Source organism: Mytilus edulis, chromosome 14 (assembly GCF_963676685.1).
Source record: "Mytilus edulis chromosome 14, xbMytEdul2.2, whole genome shotgun sequence".
NCBI lineage: Eukaryota > Metazoa > Mollusca > Bivalvia > Mytilida > Mytilidae > Mytilus > Mytilus edulis.
The window spans coordinates 8,882,838-8,902,257 of NC_092357.1; the positions used below are offsets into that span (position 1 = coordinate 8,882,838).

Here is a 19,420-nt window from a genome sequence, read left to right on the forward strand (position 1 = left end):
AGTTAGGTCAGTAGTTAATAGATATATGTTGTCAATGATTTTGGTAACAGTTTGCGTGCAACTTTGGCTTTTTGAACTATTATTCAAAAGAGCGGTAATATTAGAGCACTATACAGGAAATTATATCATATTTATCTGACAGGTTACTAATGTTTGTTGTCGTGTATCAATCTCCTTATAGTCACAAGGTCTAATTACATTGTATACCAATTGTAGAGTTTACTACTATTATTGCTGCGATAGGATAAGTGGCATTCATATAAAGTCATACATTATTAAGAAAGTTTTGTTTCCTGATTGTTAAATATTACAGAATGATATATCTAAAAAAAAAAAAATATGTGTATAGAACGCATACGAAATCGTCGAACAAAAATCTTAAATTTGTCTTAAAATCACCAAATCTTCAACTACAAAATATACATATTTTGAGATAAGATGTGTCCAGAATTCAATATTAAAATGATGAAATATCTCATGAGTGTCAATTAGCTTGGTCCTACACATGATATATTTGTTTTCGGTAGCGTTTAGTTTTTGATGGAAAGGAGATTTCTGCTGAACATTAAAAGAGGTGGCTTCGCTGGCTATAAAACCAATTGTTGTTACCTGTAGCGTCTATGAAATATAGGTACCTACGTTCTGATATTGTGTTTATATGATGTCATTGGTAAAATTTTATCGTTCCGTGTATGTTTACTTTTTTTTTGTTTACATGTCTTTTTGATCGAATTAAGCCTTTTCAAATATTTTATATAGTGTCTGTATGTTGTGATATTGCATTACTGTTTCCGGAAAGGTAAGGTTCTCGCCTGTTAACATGTAAAAACTAGCTGCATTTTTATGCAAATGTTCTTAACTAGGAGCCTGTTGTTCGGTGGTTGTCGTTTGTTGGTGTGGTGTATAGGTATTTCACGTTTTTCTTTTTTAGATAGATAAGACCGTTGGTTTTCCTGTTTGAATTGTTGTAAACTAGTCATTGTTTTATCATAGGTTTTTTGATTGAGTTAAGTCTGCCAATTGATATTTTATCGTATGTTTTTCTTTGTTGTGATGTTATGCTATTGTTTCAGAAAAAGGGAGAAGGTTTGGATCCATAAAAACGTTTAATCCCGCTGCAAATGTTTGCACCTGTCCTAAGTCAGGAATCTGATGTACAGTAGTTGTCGTTTGTTTATGTAATATATACGTGTTTCTCGTTTCTCGTTTTGTTTATATAGATTAGACCGTTGGTTTTCCCGTTTGAATGGTTTTACACTAGTAATGTTGGGGCCCTTTATAGCTTGTTGTTCGGTGTGAGCCAAGGCTCCGTGTTGAAGGCCGTACTTTAACCTATAATGGTTTACTTTTTAAATTGTTATTTGTATGGAGAGTTGTCTCATTGGCACTCACACCACATGTTTCTATATCTATATCATGGTCCTTTATAGCTTACTATTCGGTGTTGTTAGAAGATTTATGTTGAAGGCCCCATATTGAGCAGTTTTCGTTCACTTTTTTACTGTAACTTATTGTGACTGTTTTGTTAAGTGTGAATTCGCATTGCTATAAGACGTGTCACAGTACTTTTCCATTCTCAATTCATTTACATGTATATAGTTTAGATGTTATATTTGTAATTGTCATCGGATTTTGTCACATGTCTTAACGTTTGTAGTTGTAAATCCTATTTTTTTCTGTTGTATTCCTGTGTTATGGTAAATATAATTAATCATCCAGTTCATTTATTAGATTTAAGTTTGGATCAACGAAATTTACACGATATATTTGGTTTACAGTTTGATTCAGCAGAAACACCGACATAGCTATATAGTACAATTAATTATCTAATTACTACTACAATTTGATATTTATTAGTATTGTAATTTTCACTGTTATTAATAAATGTTAGATAAGTCATACAAATCTAATTTTGAATTTCATCCACATTCTTTCTTAATTTTTGGAACTTGTTTTAAAAATTCAAATGTGACGTCACTTTGTACGTTGTGCTTTGCACTGGCTTTGGCTAGCACGGCTGTGTATTTTTGTTATGTATCCGTTTGTATTCTGTAGCTAGTCACCACTTCATTTTTATCATATTTATCTATTATATAGTCATTTTATAAACTTTATTGTTTGCAAAAGTAAGAATTATTCTAAATGTTAAATGATGTTCTTGTCCCAGGCGGATTGCCCTGGCCGTATTGGTCACAACTTTTTGGAACGTTTGTTCCTCGGTTATCTTCAACTTTGTTCTTTATTTGGCTTTCAAACTTTTTTTCATCTGAGCGTCGCTGGTTAGTCTTGTGTGGATGTGTCGCGCTTTTGACGTTTAAATGTTTGTTTCTCTGCCCTATATGTTATCCAATTTATTTGTATTGTAGTCCTGTCATATAATGTTGTCATTTTATTGTTATAAATTACATTGCCTTTGAAAGCGGGAGGTTTGGCATGCCACAGAACCAGGTTGAACCCACCATTTTTTTTTCTTAAAATGTCTTGCAACATATCAGGAAAATGGCCATTGTTATAGTTTAGTTCGTTTCTGTGTGTGTTACATTTTAACGTTGTGTTTCTGTTGTTTCGTTGTTCTCTTATATTTGATGCGTTTCCCTCGGTTTTGCTTTGTGGCTCGGATTTTTTTTCTTTTTCGATTTATGAATTTCAAACAGCGGTATACTACTGTTTATTTTACATCGTGAATGAAAAGTTGTCTCATTGACACACATTATTCATAATTAATTCACTATTTTCTAAATAAGGAAATGATTGTACCAAAGGTTATCAAAGTACCAGGATAATAATTTAGTAAGTCAGGAATATGACAATGGTTTTCCATTCGTTTGACGTGTTTGAGCTTATTATTTTGTTATTTGTTTAAGGACTGTCCGTTTAGAATTTTCATTGGAGTTTTTGTTGTTTTACTTTTAAATGAGATAGCTAACTTTATACATAACCAACATACATATAGTTGTACAACCGTCACAGAGAGGATACATTTAATGAAACTTATAACTTGGTCACATACACGAAGCTGATGTTCATTGGTTGTCGTTTGATCATATTGTTCATACGTGTTTCTCGTTTTTCGATTTATCAATATAGATTTGACCGTTAGTTTCCCTTTTTGAATGGTTTTACACTTGTCGTTGTTTTGAACCGTTTAAAGCTTGCTGTTCGGTGTGAGCCAAGACCCCGTGTTAATGACCGTCCTTTGACCTATAATGGTTTACTCATACCACATTTTCTTATATCTATGCACATAATAATAAAAACATGAAGTGTGGTATCTATAATTACAATGTCGACTGTATTCTTCAAACATCAAACGTGTATTGAAAGAAGAGGATTGGACAACATACTTAATCTTTACAAATTCTTCCCACTCAAAATAAATTCACTAATTTCATACTTTGTATTAAAATTGAGATTGTTCATTGATCTTTCATTATTGCATTTAGTAAGCTACCTATTTATGAATATTTATTTATAAACGCATATATTATAATAATAATTTGTGAACTATTGCCAGATTACTACGTTGAAAATTCGTGTTTAAGCTTTATTTATCAAAGAAGTACGTTAAGGTTAAGATTTAAGTATGATATTATTCAAATACACCAACCCACATAACCTTTTGGAATTTATGTTGGACATATGTAAATATGATTGCTTATGAAATGACTAAATATATATATAAGTACGTCTGAGTCAGTGACAACTCTACAACAGATGTATCCATCGGATCGCCATCAATGATGGTGATACATGGCTGTGTACATAATGTATATACAACTCGTCTAAACATCAACCCAACAATGTTAGATCTGTAAATTTGCTTTCCCATGCTACTGTGATATCGTGACAGTGCAGGCGATTTGGTGTAACGATATCACAGTAGCATGGGTTCGAATCCCGGCGAGGGAAGAACCAAAAATTTGCGGAAGCAAATTTACAGATCTAACATTGTTGGGTTGATGTTGGGTTGATGTTTAGACGAGTTGTATATATATACCACATACCAACTTGGACGAATGACCACCATTACAAATCACTGTAGAAAACGACAGCATCATTTGTTTAAATTGGATATCCGACTGTAAATTACGCTAGTAATGATAAAAGCACGGACTCGTGTGTTTGCCAGTTGTGTATGTGTCGTATAGTGATAACGAAAGGACAGAAGCGTGTGGTGGCCATTTGTTTCTATGTCGTATAGTAAAGTAATTACAAAAGAACGGACACGTGTGCTGATCATTGATTATGGGCCGTAATGACATACCCAAGGAACGGAATCGTGTGCTGATCATTGATTATGTGCCGTATTGACATACCCAAAGAACGGAATCGTGTGCTGATCATTGATTATGTGCCGTAATGACATACACAAAGAACGGAATCGTGTGCTGATCATTGATTATGTGCCGTAATGACATACCCAAGGAACGGAATCGTGTGCTGGTCATTGATTATGTGCCGTAATGACATACCCAAAGAACGGAATCGTGTGCCGATCATTGATTATGTGCCGTAATGACATACCCAAAGAACGGAATCGTGTGCTGATCATTGATTATGTGCCGTAATTACATACCCAAAGAATGGAATCGTGTGCTGATCATTGATTATGTGTCGTAATGACATACCCAAATTTACTGAATCGTGTGCTGATCATTGATTATGTGCCGTAATGACATACCCAAAGAACGGAATCGTGTGCTGATCATTGATTATGTGCCGTAATGACATACCCAAATAACGGAATCGTGTGCTGATCATTGATTATGTGCTGTAATGACATACCCATAGAACTGAATCGTGTGCTGACCATTTGTTTATATGTCGTCAAGTAATAACGAAAGAGCGGACTTGATTGTTGACTATTTGTGTATTTATCTTATAGAAATAACGAAAGCACGGATTTGTGGGTTAACCATTTATTTGTATGTTGTATAGTTATAACGAAGGAACATACTAGTTCGCTGACCATTTGTTATTATGTCGTAAAGTAATTACGAAAGAAAAAAACATATGATCTGACCATTGTTTATATTTCTTATAGTATTAACAAATTAAAACCCGTTACTGACCATTTTTTATATGTCGTAAAGTAATAACGAAATAACAAACTCGAGTGCTGACTGTATACGTCGCTAAGTAATAACCAAAAATTATATGTCGTAAAGTAACAATGAGAGAACAATCTCGTGTTCTGACCATATTTTTATGGCGTAAACAAATCTCGAAAGAAACAAACTCGTGTGCTGCTCATTGCTTATATGTCGTAACGTTATAACGAAAGAAGAGAACTGCGTGCTGACCATTTGTGTTTTTTTCTAATATAAATAGCAAAAGAAGTAATTCGTGTGCTGACCAGTTGTTTATTGAAGTAATTCCCTCGTTACGTCTGTCAGTTATATATATGACTGTGTTTATAAAGCATTGCACTATCTCATTTGATTACTTAGACTTGTTATGACCAGGTTTGGGAATAAGATGTCCTTTAATCGTTATTTGTATAATTACAGTGTATCTTGTCATAACATCCTATTACTTATTCTGAAGTATATGGTTGACAACAAAAATAAGCGAGGGAATTAATCTTGGAAAATCAATCGTGTGAAGGGATTATTGAGATGTATGATAACCTAAGCGGCAACCAAAAACCGAAATTAGAAAAAAAGGAATACAGTATAGTTGATATCGGCTGTCTTCTTAATAAGCTGACGGTTAATATCGGATAGGGTTTTAACCAACTGAGATCTGCATATAAAGTGACATGCCTAATACAACATTTGAAAAAATAAATATAATAGCAACATCCTAACTATAATTCATTGCACTTCTAATTGATATTTCAAACATTTCTATTGTAGAACCAAAAAGAAACGTCAAAGATAATAATAATATGTCTTTTGAAATAGAAAAGTAAAGAGAAACAAATAAGTCTTGTGTTTCTTTTGAACTGAGTTTTACTGTGCGTATTGCTGTGTAGTTGTTTTGTATTCCACATATGCTACAGGTACAAGGGAAGTTTAAGATTTGAAAAAAACTTGTTTAATTTGTTGGCCCAATTCAGAAACCTCTATTCTTTGGTTTATGTATATGTTTCGAAGTTTAGAGTGGCTTCCTTTTTTTCGGTGAACTAGTTTACATTGTTTTCAGAGACCAGCTGAAACCCATCTCAGGATGCGGAATTATCTCGCTATGTCCCGATGATGAATACCCATTGGCGACCATTGTTGGTTTTCTGCTTTTTTGGTCGGGTTGTTGTCTCTTTGACATATTATCCATTCTCAATTTAATTGTCAATATGTAAAATTTAAGAGGTCACTGTACAAATTAGGAATATTACTACTTGATATCGGAAGATGTTGTATGAGTTCCGATAAGACAACTCTCCATCAAAGTCACACTTTATAAAAGTAAAACCATTATAGGTCAAGGTACTAGTTCCTTTCCAAAAAATTAGACTGTCATGTTTAACAAAGATAGTAATCAAACAAACATTAACTCAATCGGTAAACCGTCAGGAAAGTTTCCTTATTTGTCCACCAGTCACTGAATTAACTAGTAATGTAATAATCAATTATAAGAGTGATTCACCTTCTAGCTGTAAATGTCGGTCCAATTTATCCCGTGCATCACAAATAATTACCACTAACTTCTCATCATCTTCTATAAGAAAGTACAAATACGAAACTAATTGTTGTAATAACTGTTATGTTGAATTAAAATCCTGGTACCTTTGATAACTAATATCAATTATTATAATTTGTCGATTATTTGACATGTTTTGCCCTATGACGGTGTATTTTTTCAGGCAGGTTGATCGGGTTCTTTTTGTAAATTATTCATTTGTAGAATAGTTCTTTACCCGGTGTTTTTCTTTTCTTTTTTTCTAAGACTTGAAATACATTTATTGAAAATCACCTGAGTAAGATTTACCTTGTATAACCCAGGGAAGTCTAAACAAGGAGCCCTGTGTTTACAATTTATCGGCAGTAGGTGCATCTTCCCTTGATCTTAATTTGTAATATTTTACTTACCATGGACAGGACATGATACTTGAAAATATAAGGCAATAAAGTCGCATATCAGTGCAACGTCAATTTTGAAAACAACTCTCTCAACGTTTCGTACACCAACAAAATAGTTTTGCTGACAAATTTATTTTATTTTTATATTCTCTACCAAACAAAAGGTCTAGTCAAAACAAGTTGCCGAATAAAAAAAAGAAAAAAGCTCGCACTAGCGCGCTCGTTTAGTATTCTTGTTGATAAAGTCAATATCAAAAACAAAGTTGCCGTTGTTTTCACTTACCCGCTGTTATCAAAGAATTTTGATATTATTTTTTTCAGATCTAATTGTAGGGATCTTCCTTGTACTTACCGATGTAGTCTCGAAGATCACTATCACTTGGGAAACACCGGATCCCGGATGTAAGATAGTCGAGTATCTACAGGCCCTATCACGTGTGAGACATCGGATCCCGGATGTAAGATAGTCGAGTTTCTACAGGCTGTGTCAACTTACGCTTCAGCATTCTCATTGGTCGCACTGAGTATTGATCGACTCAGTGTAGTGATCCGTCCATTAAATAGAGCAGGAAATGGTAGGTATCATATATGAGGGTCTAAAGGGGGTGTCCTTTATTACCTTATACATTGTGTACTTCAATTTCTTTGAACAATGATTTTTTTTTTGCTAATTATTATATATTCTTTATATGTAAGTAGATATAGGAAGATGTTCTCTAATTTTTCTCTATTTACTATTTTGTTTTCCAATTATTCTTCACTTTTATACCATTATTCTCTATATAACACCTTCTGATATCATTCACTAGTGGTCAAGGAAATTCATAAATGTTCAGTTGAGACAAAGGTCTCTTTATTGCAAAGACCATTATGCTTTCTTCTTTTAACCCATCAAAGATCCTCATAGATAATAGTAGCTGTAAAATATGACATACTTAGTTACTCTAGGAGATTCCTATAAATTTATTTCAGACACATTTCACTTTGTTGCAAAGTATTCCAGCAGTTGTTCGCCATGTCTGATTTTAATTATGTCATCCTCCTTCCGGGTATATACGTTTGATATTGTGTCATTTTGTCTGGGTTATTGTAAATGCAGTTGCATGTTTAGACCAGAAGTAGTTAATAAATATTAGATGTCTTTCAATTAACTATGCTGAGTGTATTTCATATCTAATTTGTGCAATAAATAACTGAGTAGTGATCAGTATCCTTAAACATATAAAAGGATTTGATATAGTGAGATATTTTAACTTTCATTGATGGATTGAGATTTAAACCCTATAACACTGCATAACTAAATGACAGACCTTGAAAAGGTATTGACTAAAAGCATGGAACCGATTATTTTGTCGTCAAACTATTCATCAATCTTCTTTCTTCTTTTCTAAATCTGCAGTAACATTATTCAATCAGATAAACATCACCATCATAAATAACCTACTAATAAAGTAATTAAGACTTTATTACTGTATGATCCCCGTTTCTTCGAGGAGAATAGCACCCTTTTATCACGACAATTTCTGGGGAGGGGGACTTTTTTTTGTACACTTTCTTTAATTTTTATATCTTTATATTTTAACACCTCATTTTCTTTATGTTTTATTTTTATCCAGTTTTCTCTATTCTGTATATTTCCCTTCATTATTCTCTAGTATGTAAATCGTAACCGAATTATTCGGGAAGGCTTGAGGCGATAGCATGGCAAAGGCAGACGTGTGGAACTTCTTGTATTACCTGGACAACCTTAACTTTGTGTTTGAGCTTTAATCATCTTAGTTATCCTACACCTTATACACGTACGCTGCATTTTTATGGTTGTTGATGTAATTCTCCGTGCATTTTTCACTATTGCTGTTGAATATGCACTAGTATAATAGGTTTTTTTTATCTTGTTTACCCATATACTTGCCAAATTCTATATAAAAATTAGGATATGCTGTATTTTTTTCCGATTGAGCAACTATCCACCAGAGTTGAAAAATGTGAAGACAAGAACAGTAAAGGCCTTGTGTATAACAAAATATTTTACAAAAGAAAAATAACGATGTGCCTTATTTACTTTCATGGAAACCAATATCAATTGTGAATGTTGTGTGTTTAATTAAATTCGAAGTGATTAGGAGAAAATTACTTCCGCTGCTACCGTCTCAAATAAATTAATGTAACTCCCAAATTGTAATTTTACCAAATCCTCTTTCTATACATGATATTTATCTGGTTTAAGTATTGTTCAATTTAACCCCCCAAAAATGGTCTAATAGCTATATAAACCTCTCACTTGTACGACAGTCTTAAAAATATATTATATTGATAACGATGTGTGAACAAAACAAATGGACTAAATTGACAAAAATGTCAAAAACTGAATTAAACAAATGGACTAAATTGACAAAAATGTCAAAAACTGACATAAACAAATTATTATACTTTGTACAGTTGTATTTATGTTTTTGCAGGTAAAGGCTGGACATAGTAGCCTTAGCTTGGATCTTTGCTGCTTTATTTGTATTTCCAATGTCTCTTTGTTTTTCGTCAAAGAAGAACAAAATATGAAATTCTGTAAAATAAAGTTTACCAAACATTGGATGTGGCAGGTAAATATACTAACATAGCTTCGATCGTGTGATAAAACTGATTATGAATAAGAAGATGTGGTACAATTACCAATGAGACTCTCCAAAAGAGACCTAATGACACATACATTAGCAACTATAGGTCACCGTACGGCTTTCAACAATGAGCAAAGCCCATACTACGTATATTGTAGTCAGCTTTAAAAGGCACCGAATGGTGAATATTCAAACGAGAAAACCGACGGCCTCATCTATGTACAAAAAATGAACGAAAATCAAATATGTAACACATCAACAAACTGCTACCACTGAATTATAGGCTCTTAGCTTAGAACAGTACTGTGGCGGGGTTAAATATGTTAATGGGATCCCAACCCTCCTCTTACCTGCGACAATTGTGTAACAGTACAAAAAAAAAGAACTAAATATAAAAATCAGTTGAAAAAGCTTAATTCATATGATGGGTACAAAGCGAAATACATCTAACAAAATACAAAGCGGAAGTGGTCGAGTGCTTGTTTATCCCCACAATCAAAACCTTTGAGAACATATATGAGTGTACTCGCAGTTACTGACAGCTAGTTCAAAGCCACTAACAACTATTGAAAAATCATGTTGTTTTTTACACATCTGCATACAACCTTGTTGTCCATTTTCATTTTGCTTCAGAAAAATAGCCAGACCTGCAGTTGTGTTTTTTCTTCTTAATTCTTATTATTAAAACTTTGATAGATTTGATTAAAAGTAGAAAGAGGTAACGTCTATATAATTTGGTACAATTATATCAAATACATATGTTTTTAGTAATCATGATTATCATTTATATAAAATAAAGGAATGTTAGCCATAAACATGAGTTAATTTTTTTTAACACAAATATAATATTAGCAAATATCTATATTCTTACTTGTTTTATGTTATGAATAAATCAAGCTTAATTGTTGTTGTTTTTTTTTCTTCAAATATTAAGATAAAAATCCCACCATTAATTTTATAAGGCAAATTACTGTAACCGTCATAAGAAACAAATGTGGTATTCGTAATTTTGACCTCCCAAGATTTCGACCTCAACAAACAAAAAATACGATAAGATATAAAGGTCAGCATATGGTCTTCTCGTTTAGAAGATATCATGTGAAGTTTGCATTAAATTAAATAACAATAATACGAGATGTGTTTATTTCGTTCAGATTATAGAAACAAATATTAAACGACAACATAACTTGTATTTCTATATCAAGTAATTACAGTAACGTCCAGGGACTATTTTAACTCGTAGATAATTATATCACATACCGTTATCATTGTTAATCCTGGTGTCATCTGGAGTTTAACTTTCTTTGTTATGTATATCGATCGACAATTGATCAACAGTAGATCTCAATGGGAATTTACCGCTTATTCTTTATCTTAACAAAGTGTATCATATATGTTTTAGTTAAAGGTTTAATAATGTTTGTTCAGTGTCAAATGTGTAATAATATTGACACAAAAAATATGATATTTTCATCTTCATTTGAAAAACTACTGCGAAACAAAAATTATACGATCACTATGTGGATTCAAAAACCTTAAAACAGTGATGTTTTACGGATATATATCTATGGTGTCATCTTATTAGGTTCGGCATCGGTTGTTCATACTTTTCATCATACTATATACATTTATACCTATAAACAGTGTATATAAAGTGCGAATCTAGCTAGTTCATTTTTACTGTTATATGCGGGTATGTCTATTGTAGAATAAAGGATCATGGGAAAACTGTATTTGTTTACGTTTTGAAAATATCAAGTTAAAGGATTTTAAGTAAAGTTTTAACATATTTTCATTGTGATATGTCTTTATAATATACAAACATAGCATTAAAGTTCAAATAAGTGTTATAAAAGCATCATAATATAGCATATCGATTATTGAAAGCGATCCATTTTAACTATAGATGCGATGAATTATCACTGTTAGTGCAGTCATTATTAATGCAGAATTTTCAAAGATGCGAGGAATTTTTATTGTAGAATTATGTGATGAATGCACTTGCAACAAATGAAAAAAAACTTAGTTGATGACTTTAGGATTTATGATGCATGTATTTTCAAATTGAAATACAAACTCCTCATTCATTCCTCATCAAATATATAGCTTTTCAAACTTGTAACAAAAGCGATTCTCAAAATGTCATATTGTGTTCTTACGATTACGTTTCTCCTTGATTTTAACTTATATAGGGAATCACTGGAGCGTGACAGCAGGGGGCCCTCTTAGGCAGTCATTGGGCCCCTACTTATGAAAAGTTCTAGATCCGCGAATGGATACTACCGCAGAGGTAAAACCATGCACATTTGGGTTATTGTACACGAAATGCATTCTACAATTCATTTTTGTTGATTTTAGACCCTTTGGAACTCTATGTGGGCTATTTCAGCAACTAGGCAAACAATCCCAAAACTAGATACACGGTTAGATTCAGCATGTCAACGAATTCCAAATATTCATATTAAAGGACTTTTGTCTATAAATTTGGACCCCACAAAATTGAAAAAGGGACCAAAAATATAAAAAAAATGCATGCACTGGATACATTTGTTATTGAAGGCATGACTGTAACAATAGGATGAATATACAAATATATCTTATTCTGGGGTCTCATTGGGGGGTTCTGATCCCGGATCCCGCTTACTGTTTTCGCAGATTACCGTATTCCGCTTACTAGTATTGTTTTGTCAGATTCCGGCATCCCGCTTATACTATGCAGTTCTAAATTTTTTGTAATTATCCGTGTCCCGCTAGACTTCATTTCCCGTTTTTCACTACACAATCATTTGACTTTCACCTGTCACGCTTGCAAAAAATCGGCAATCCGGCGTGACGCTTATACCCAAATACGACCCACTATTTTAATATATTTTGACTCATATTAAGCCCATTATAAATATATTAAAAAAGTAGCGTAGATTTTTTTATCCCTTTTTATCCTATCTCGATTCGTTTTTGAGCCATATATAGATGTCGTATGTGACAATGAGACAACTCTCCATCCGAGTCACAATTTATAAAAGTAGACCATTATACGTCAACATACGGTCTTCAACATGGAGTCTTGGCTCACACCGAACAGCAAGTTATAAAGGGATCCAGTATAAAACCTTTTAAACGGGAAAACAAAGGTACAATCTATATCAAGATGTAGTACGTAATTAGTGGTGAAGTGTCATGAAATGGATAAAAAAATAAGGATAAAGATCCCTATACGCTTTATAAGAAACTAAATGGAATACATTTGAAATAAATGTTATTTCTCTTGAATGTATTAGAGTGTTTTAAAACCAAACTTTCCTCCGTAAGTTAAATTTTATCAAATCTTTCTCTTACTTAATCTATTGTTTGAGCAAGTCGGCTAAATTAAGGCTTTACAGCTAATTTCCTAATGCATGTAAAGCAAAACTTTGGTTGGCTTGCTTGCTTTGTTTGTATAATTGTGTATACAAACTTTGTAAATAAGATTGACATTTTTAAACAATATGACTAGGCATAGTTTAAACTGTATTTTTAATATTTGAATTAAATTGAGTGTTATCATAATGATTATCCAATACAAAAAAAAGCAAGTAAATCAACTAAAGTCTTGCTCTACATGCTTAAATAATTACATTAGATGTAAGTTTCATTATAATACGTTATTCTGATTGGCTAACATGTTATTCCGTAAACAATTGCATCAGACAATAACATTTATCATGCATGATAACACGAGGTCCCACAAAAAAGTGCACAGGTGAATTAAATAAAACTGGATAAAAATCGTGTTTTCATGATTTTAGCTAAAAAAAAATGTAATTATAAGTATTGAATACTTCTTTTTAAACTTTATAGGGTTGTAAAAGCGTTGACCGTGCGTACATTTTTAGAATGAAGCGCTTCCGCGCTTCATACAAAATGTACTTCGGTCAACGCTTTTACCACCCAATAAATTTACAAAAAGAAGCATTCAATTCTTAAAGAAATGAGCTGTAATAGATAAAAAAAAAATTATACAGTGAAAATGCACCGCATATACAATACTAATGATTCGCTCCACAGTGAAAATGAAAGAATAGTATCATTATTCGACAGTAAACATGACTAGCATTACGAAATCATCATAGTGGAATTTAGTTAAATATGAAGAAACTGAAAGACAAAACATATTCTACGTTATACAACTTTAATAATTGTATTTAAATGAAGATTTTTTACTGCAACAACATCTCACCTGTTAGTTATAAAGCACCTGCACGATCTGTTCGTGAAATGTCCTAAATATTCACCTATTTTGGTATATATTTCACAGCTGGATGGCTTTAGGCGCGATAAAACCCCGCTCGCATCTCTAACTTTGTTTTATTAGTATTATGTATTTCTGAACATATACATTTTAACTAATTTTCTTCATTTTCTTCAAAAATTAAAAAAAGTTCGTCTGTTTATTTATCAATCTACATTAGACATTTATGGCATATACAGTAAAAATGATATTTTAGGATCCGCACTTTACATACACTGTATAAATGCCAAGTGAAACATGTCAATCATCTTCTTTTGAAAAGTTACAACTTACAAACATTGTAAGATACCAATGGGGATTCTAAAAAATCATTTATTATGGCTATATAACTGACCATGTCAATCAATATGCAGCCAGGGTTTCACTTTGTGATTTACAGCCACAACATGTATACAAAGGAACTGGGATTATGTTTAGGGCATCGATATTTTTAATAACTGTCAAAGATTAAACTTGGAAAGCATTTTAATACATTTTTCTGTGTTTTTGTTTTGCTGTTTATAATGTCTTTGATTATGTATAGTTTTTTTGTATTGTTTTCATTTTGTAAATTTTTTTCAGTGTGTGTCCCTTTGTCGCTTGCTAGTCAGTATAAGTCTAGCTCGGTGCTGAAGGTCGTATTTTGACCTATAATTGTTTACATTGATGCATTGTCACTTTTGGATGGATAGTTGTCTCATTGACACTCATACCACATTGTAAAAGAGGAACGAAAGATACCAAAGGGACAGTGAATCTCATAATTCAGTAGTGTTCATTTGTTGGTGTATATCATATACTATGAAATTATTTGTGTTTTGACTAACGGTACATAAATGTGGTCTTTAGGGGGGATACAAGTTAAACAAAGTTAAATAATGACGGTCTGGACGACTCAAAAATTGAGATTTTCTTCATTTAATTTAAACAGACGATCAAGAAATTATCAAAACTGTATTTTCATGGTACTAACATAGTACAACGAACATTGTTTAAAGTCTACTCTTTTGGAGTGGCACATCTTACTGTATGAGGAACTTCACTTATTCGGCTTAGTGTGTAGCTTTTCGTCAAAGTTGTCTTTAGTGTATTGTTTGTACATAAATATTTTTTGCGTTTTCTTTGGTTTCAGATTTGTCATTTAGGGCCTCTTTTATGGTTTGATATGTGGTATGGGTTTTGTGTGTTGTTAAAGGTCGCACGATGATTGTGTTTGATAATATTCACATCATTCGGTCTTTGGTAGATATATGTTTCATTAGCAATCATACCACAATTCTTCTATTCCAAAGCATAAGTTGCTAAATAGCTTTTAGGACCTAGTTTTAAATCGTTTTCTATAAGTTTCGCAATAAGTAAATTAAGATATTGCAAATCTTTATATTATGACTTACAAAAATATTAAAAACATCAGACCAATGAAAATATATTAAGCGAATAGACAAAATCAGTGAAATCATGAGCTTCGTTCTTTTACAGAGTAGCGACATTTGACCCATTCAAGAGACTAAGTACAAAATTTTACAAAAAAAAAATATAATACATCATCAAATAGACACGTACACACATTAAGTTAAATGCAGATTGCAATAGACAAAAAACCATATTCAATATAATTTCAGTAGAATTATATTATCGGACTTCCTTTGTGCGGTAATAAAATGTTGAGCTCGATTATCGTACTCAGAACAAGAAAAACAATCTATCACATTAATAAATTTAGTGTTTGATATATTATCAATGTTCCCGTATATTTATTCCAGACAAACAGACTGTGCCGCAACAAAACCAAATGAAAGTTACACGGAACAGCAGTTCTAGAGGTGTTATCCCAAAGGCTAAAATCAGAACAATCAAAATGACATTCCTTATTGTATTAGGTAAGTAAAATTAATGGAATATCGAGTAATACTATTATACCCGACTATACAGTACAGGTTTTGCTCATTGTTGAAGGCCGAACTATTGCCTTGTAATTCTCTAAATTCAAATCGTTTTAACTTTGGTGGATAAGTGTTTGAGGAATCAAGATATAGTTAGGAAAAATAATATGATAGAACACTACTTAAACTTGAAGTTTATATACATTTGTACATACAATGTATAATTGGATCACCAAAATATACCATACGGTCAATCAGACAAAAAAATAAACTTCCTGTTTAAAGTGTATTACTTTGAATAAAACAAACGTACACACAGAGACAAAGAAGAGCAAACATCGCATGTCTTGTAAATCTTTCTTAGACATTTTCTTTTCATGATTATCTCCAGACATGCGCAGAACTTCCCCCCAATTTTTAATATACAGTTGAGTCTTTTTTAAGGATGTTTGCCCCTCCATCTTTTGATTTTTTGCCAGATTTTCGGAATCCTCTGGTTTTATCCATGTATTGTCATTAAATAAAATTGCCCAATAACCCCTACTTACCATTTGATAATTTTATTACATAAAGTTAAAAAGCCATATTTCAAAATTATATAAAATTCTTGTTATTTTTTCATAGTTTTTGAAACAAAGGAGGTGCCAATGTTAAATATATGAAAAATCTAGAGAGAATTATTTCCCGCAAAAATTTTCAATGGCTTATACAATGTATCTCGAAAACGAGCACACGGAACCTCCATTTGTTTCTACCTTTTTAGTTTCTTTATTTATATACTATCAATATATCATAGTCTGTTAAAACATGTAAAAAGCTTGTCATTTTTTAGCAGGGTAGCGAACATAGCGGTATGTTATTAAAAATTAGGTAATAAGTTATTTTTTAAACACAAATAAATTCCTTTCCGCGTGGAACTTACATGCTGTGCAGAATACATACTCGGATTATTTAAAGGGGAAATTCTGATGGAAATAAATGCATGAAAACCTTTGACAATCAATGTTCAAACATTTAAAGAAAAGTCGTTATATATTTCACGTATGCAAATGTTGTATTTTTATATCTGTTTAAATTTTGTTCAGCTTTTATTTTCTGTTGGAGCCCATATTTCTTGCTTAACCTATTATTTGTGTACGAAAATATACCTGATCCATATTCACAACACAATACTGCTATAAATACTTTTATACAAAGTTTGGCACGCTCAACAGTGCTGCCATACCTTTTATATTCCTGCTCTTCAATTTTAATACCGTCAAATTTGCGTGTGGAAGACATAGTCGCCACCTGTACTCGCCACCATCTACACACTCACATTCGTAATTGCAATTGACTGTAAAACCAACGTAGAAAGAGTCGCCATTTTGACTCACAACCAACATCACACGCACAGTTGTAATTATGCCCGGACATGCTGAAGAAGTATTTAACACACATCTATAAATATTTTAAATCCATTGATCAGATTATACTGATAGCATGTGTTGATTCTTATAGAGATGTGATGCTCAAAACAAAAGAAAGCAAAAAATGATTACTAATAATCTAGGAAATCATCAACTACTGGAAATTAATGACCATCTGTACTCGAAATCTACTCCGCTATCGCATATGTAACAACAATTAATATAATGTCCCTGCAAACTACGAGATCCAGGCAGTCTCCATCTTTACTTGATACCAAATAGAGGCAATAGTGGTATACCGCTGTTCAAAATTCATAAATAGATTGAAAAAAGACAAACCAAAACTGAGGGAAACTCATCAAATATAAGAGGAGAACTATGACACAACAGAAACACACCATTTAAATGTAACACACACAGAAACGAACTATAATATAACAATGGCCATTTTCCTGAATTGGTACTGGACATTTAAATTAAAATAAATAGTGGGTTGAACCTGGTTGTGTGGCAAGCCAAACCTCCCGCTTTTATGACAATGACAAATATAACATTAAAATGACAACATTACATGATAGGACTACACTACAAATAAATAGAAGAAGACACTATTGCATGTGTACTTACAACTTGTCTTATTACTCTATGAACGACGGATGAAATTGTCACAATGATTACTGATCATCAACAACTACACAATCGTATTTGTATTACAATAACACTCAAAATTCTCAAATCTACGTAGGCATAACAAAATTATTCTAAAAATTCAGCAATTTCTTAAAAACAACTCATTTATTTCCGAAGAGAAACAATCGATTACATACTATAAATTTGTGTTACATGATTGGGTTTCTGTTTGCACTAAGATTCTATAGTGTGTTGTTGAGAATGCGTTTCCAGTACACTAAACAGTTTCCATGTATCCTCATTGGATTATGATGACTATGGTTTTTAATTCTCTGAAAAATGCAATGTGTACCATTGGTTCGAACCGTGTTCTGATAACTGTCTTGTACTTAAATGTCACGAAACCCACAGGAATCAGCTTAAAGAGTGCCATAATCATTTTTATCTATAATTGTAAATACATTTTGATTGTAAAACTTGTTACATAAATCAGGTCATTATTTCCTGCAGTCGAAGTTTAGTCTTTAATTACATCTTGCTGCGTCTTTATGAATTGTCAAACGGTAAATATCACATGACATTAATATGTAACTTGTCCCACACCATGTAATAAACGACAGATTGTTTTAGCATCCTGGTTTATCAAAATGATGTTATCATAGAAATAAAGATCGTTAATAAAGAAAGAGTGTAAAGAATGTTGTGTATATCTTATCATATATACATATGTATTGGACATTGTTCAAGAGATTAGAAAGTCGCTTTTATCGACTGCACGAAACCGCAAATACGATACAAATTCTACGAGTTTTTTTGTGGACAATTGTGTGGATTCATTACTATTCGTGTGTCATTGATTTTCGTGGTTTTCGTTGGAAGAGGATAACCACGAATGTAAATATTCAACGAATCAAGAATTTGCTATTGGGTTGTATACAGACTTCGCAAAATCATGAAATCAAATATCCTTGAAAGTGCAGCATTTCCTCAATCCACGAAAATTGATACCCACGAAAATAAATGAAACCAGAGTGTGCACCAGTATCACACTTTTTTGAAATCCTTGAAAAAACTGTTTCAAACCAAATATTGTTCTGATGAAGTCGCTTATTTGAAGGTTAAACATTTGGAATAAAAATAAGGAATGTTTCAAAGAGACAACAACCCGACCAAAGAGCAGAAAATAGCCGAAGTCCACAATGGGTCTTCAACATAGCGAGACAATCCTGAAACTGGAAGCGTCCTTCGATTGCACCCTAAACAAAAATATGTACTAGTTCAGTGCTGGTCATATTGATTAGACATGTTTGTCGTTTGTTTCAGCATATATATTATAGGTACCAGTATGTATTACAACTCCAGTTTCCGGTGCATGTCAACACATGGAGGGAAACAAAATAGTCCATTTTTTCTAAATTTTTTTCTGGATTCATGTTTTTCTGAGTTTATATTGAATTAAAATATATATATAGATTTAAAAGAATCTTGCATCTTTTTGGGGAGTTCAATCCAGGAAAGAAAAAGGATATTATGTCAATTGGAAGTGTTGCGGCTTAGTAAAAACAACACACAGAAAGTAGGAAAAAAAAATGTTTTG

At 32.4% G+C, this 19,420-nt stretch overlaps 1 pseudogene; it reads left to right on the forward strand.

The window, feature by feature from the left end:
- Positions 1–17,110, forward strand: part of LOC139503956 (cardioacceleratory peptide receptor-like) — a 63,934-nt pseudogene extending 46,824 nt beyond the window's left edge.
- The last annotated feature ends 2,310 nt before the right edge of the window (positions 17,111–19,420 follow it).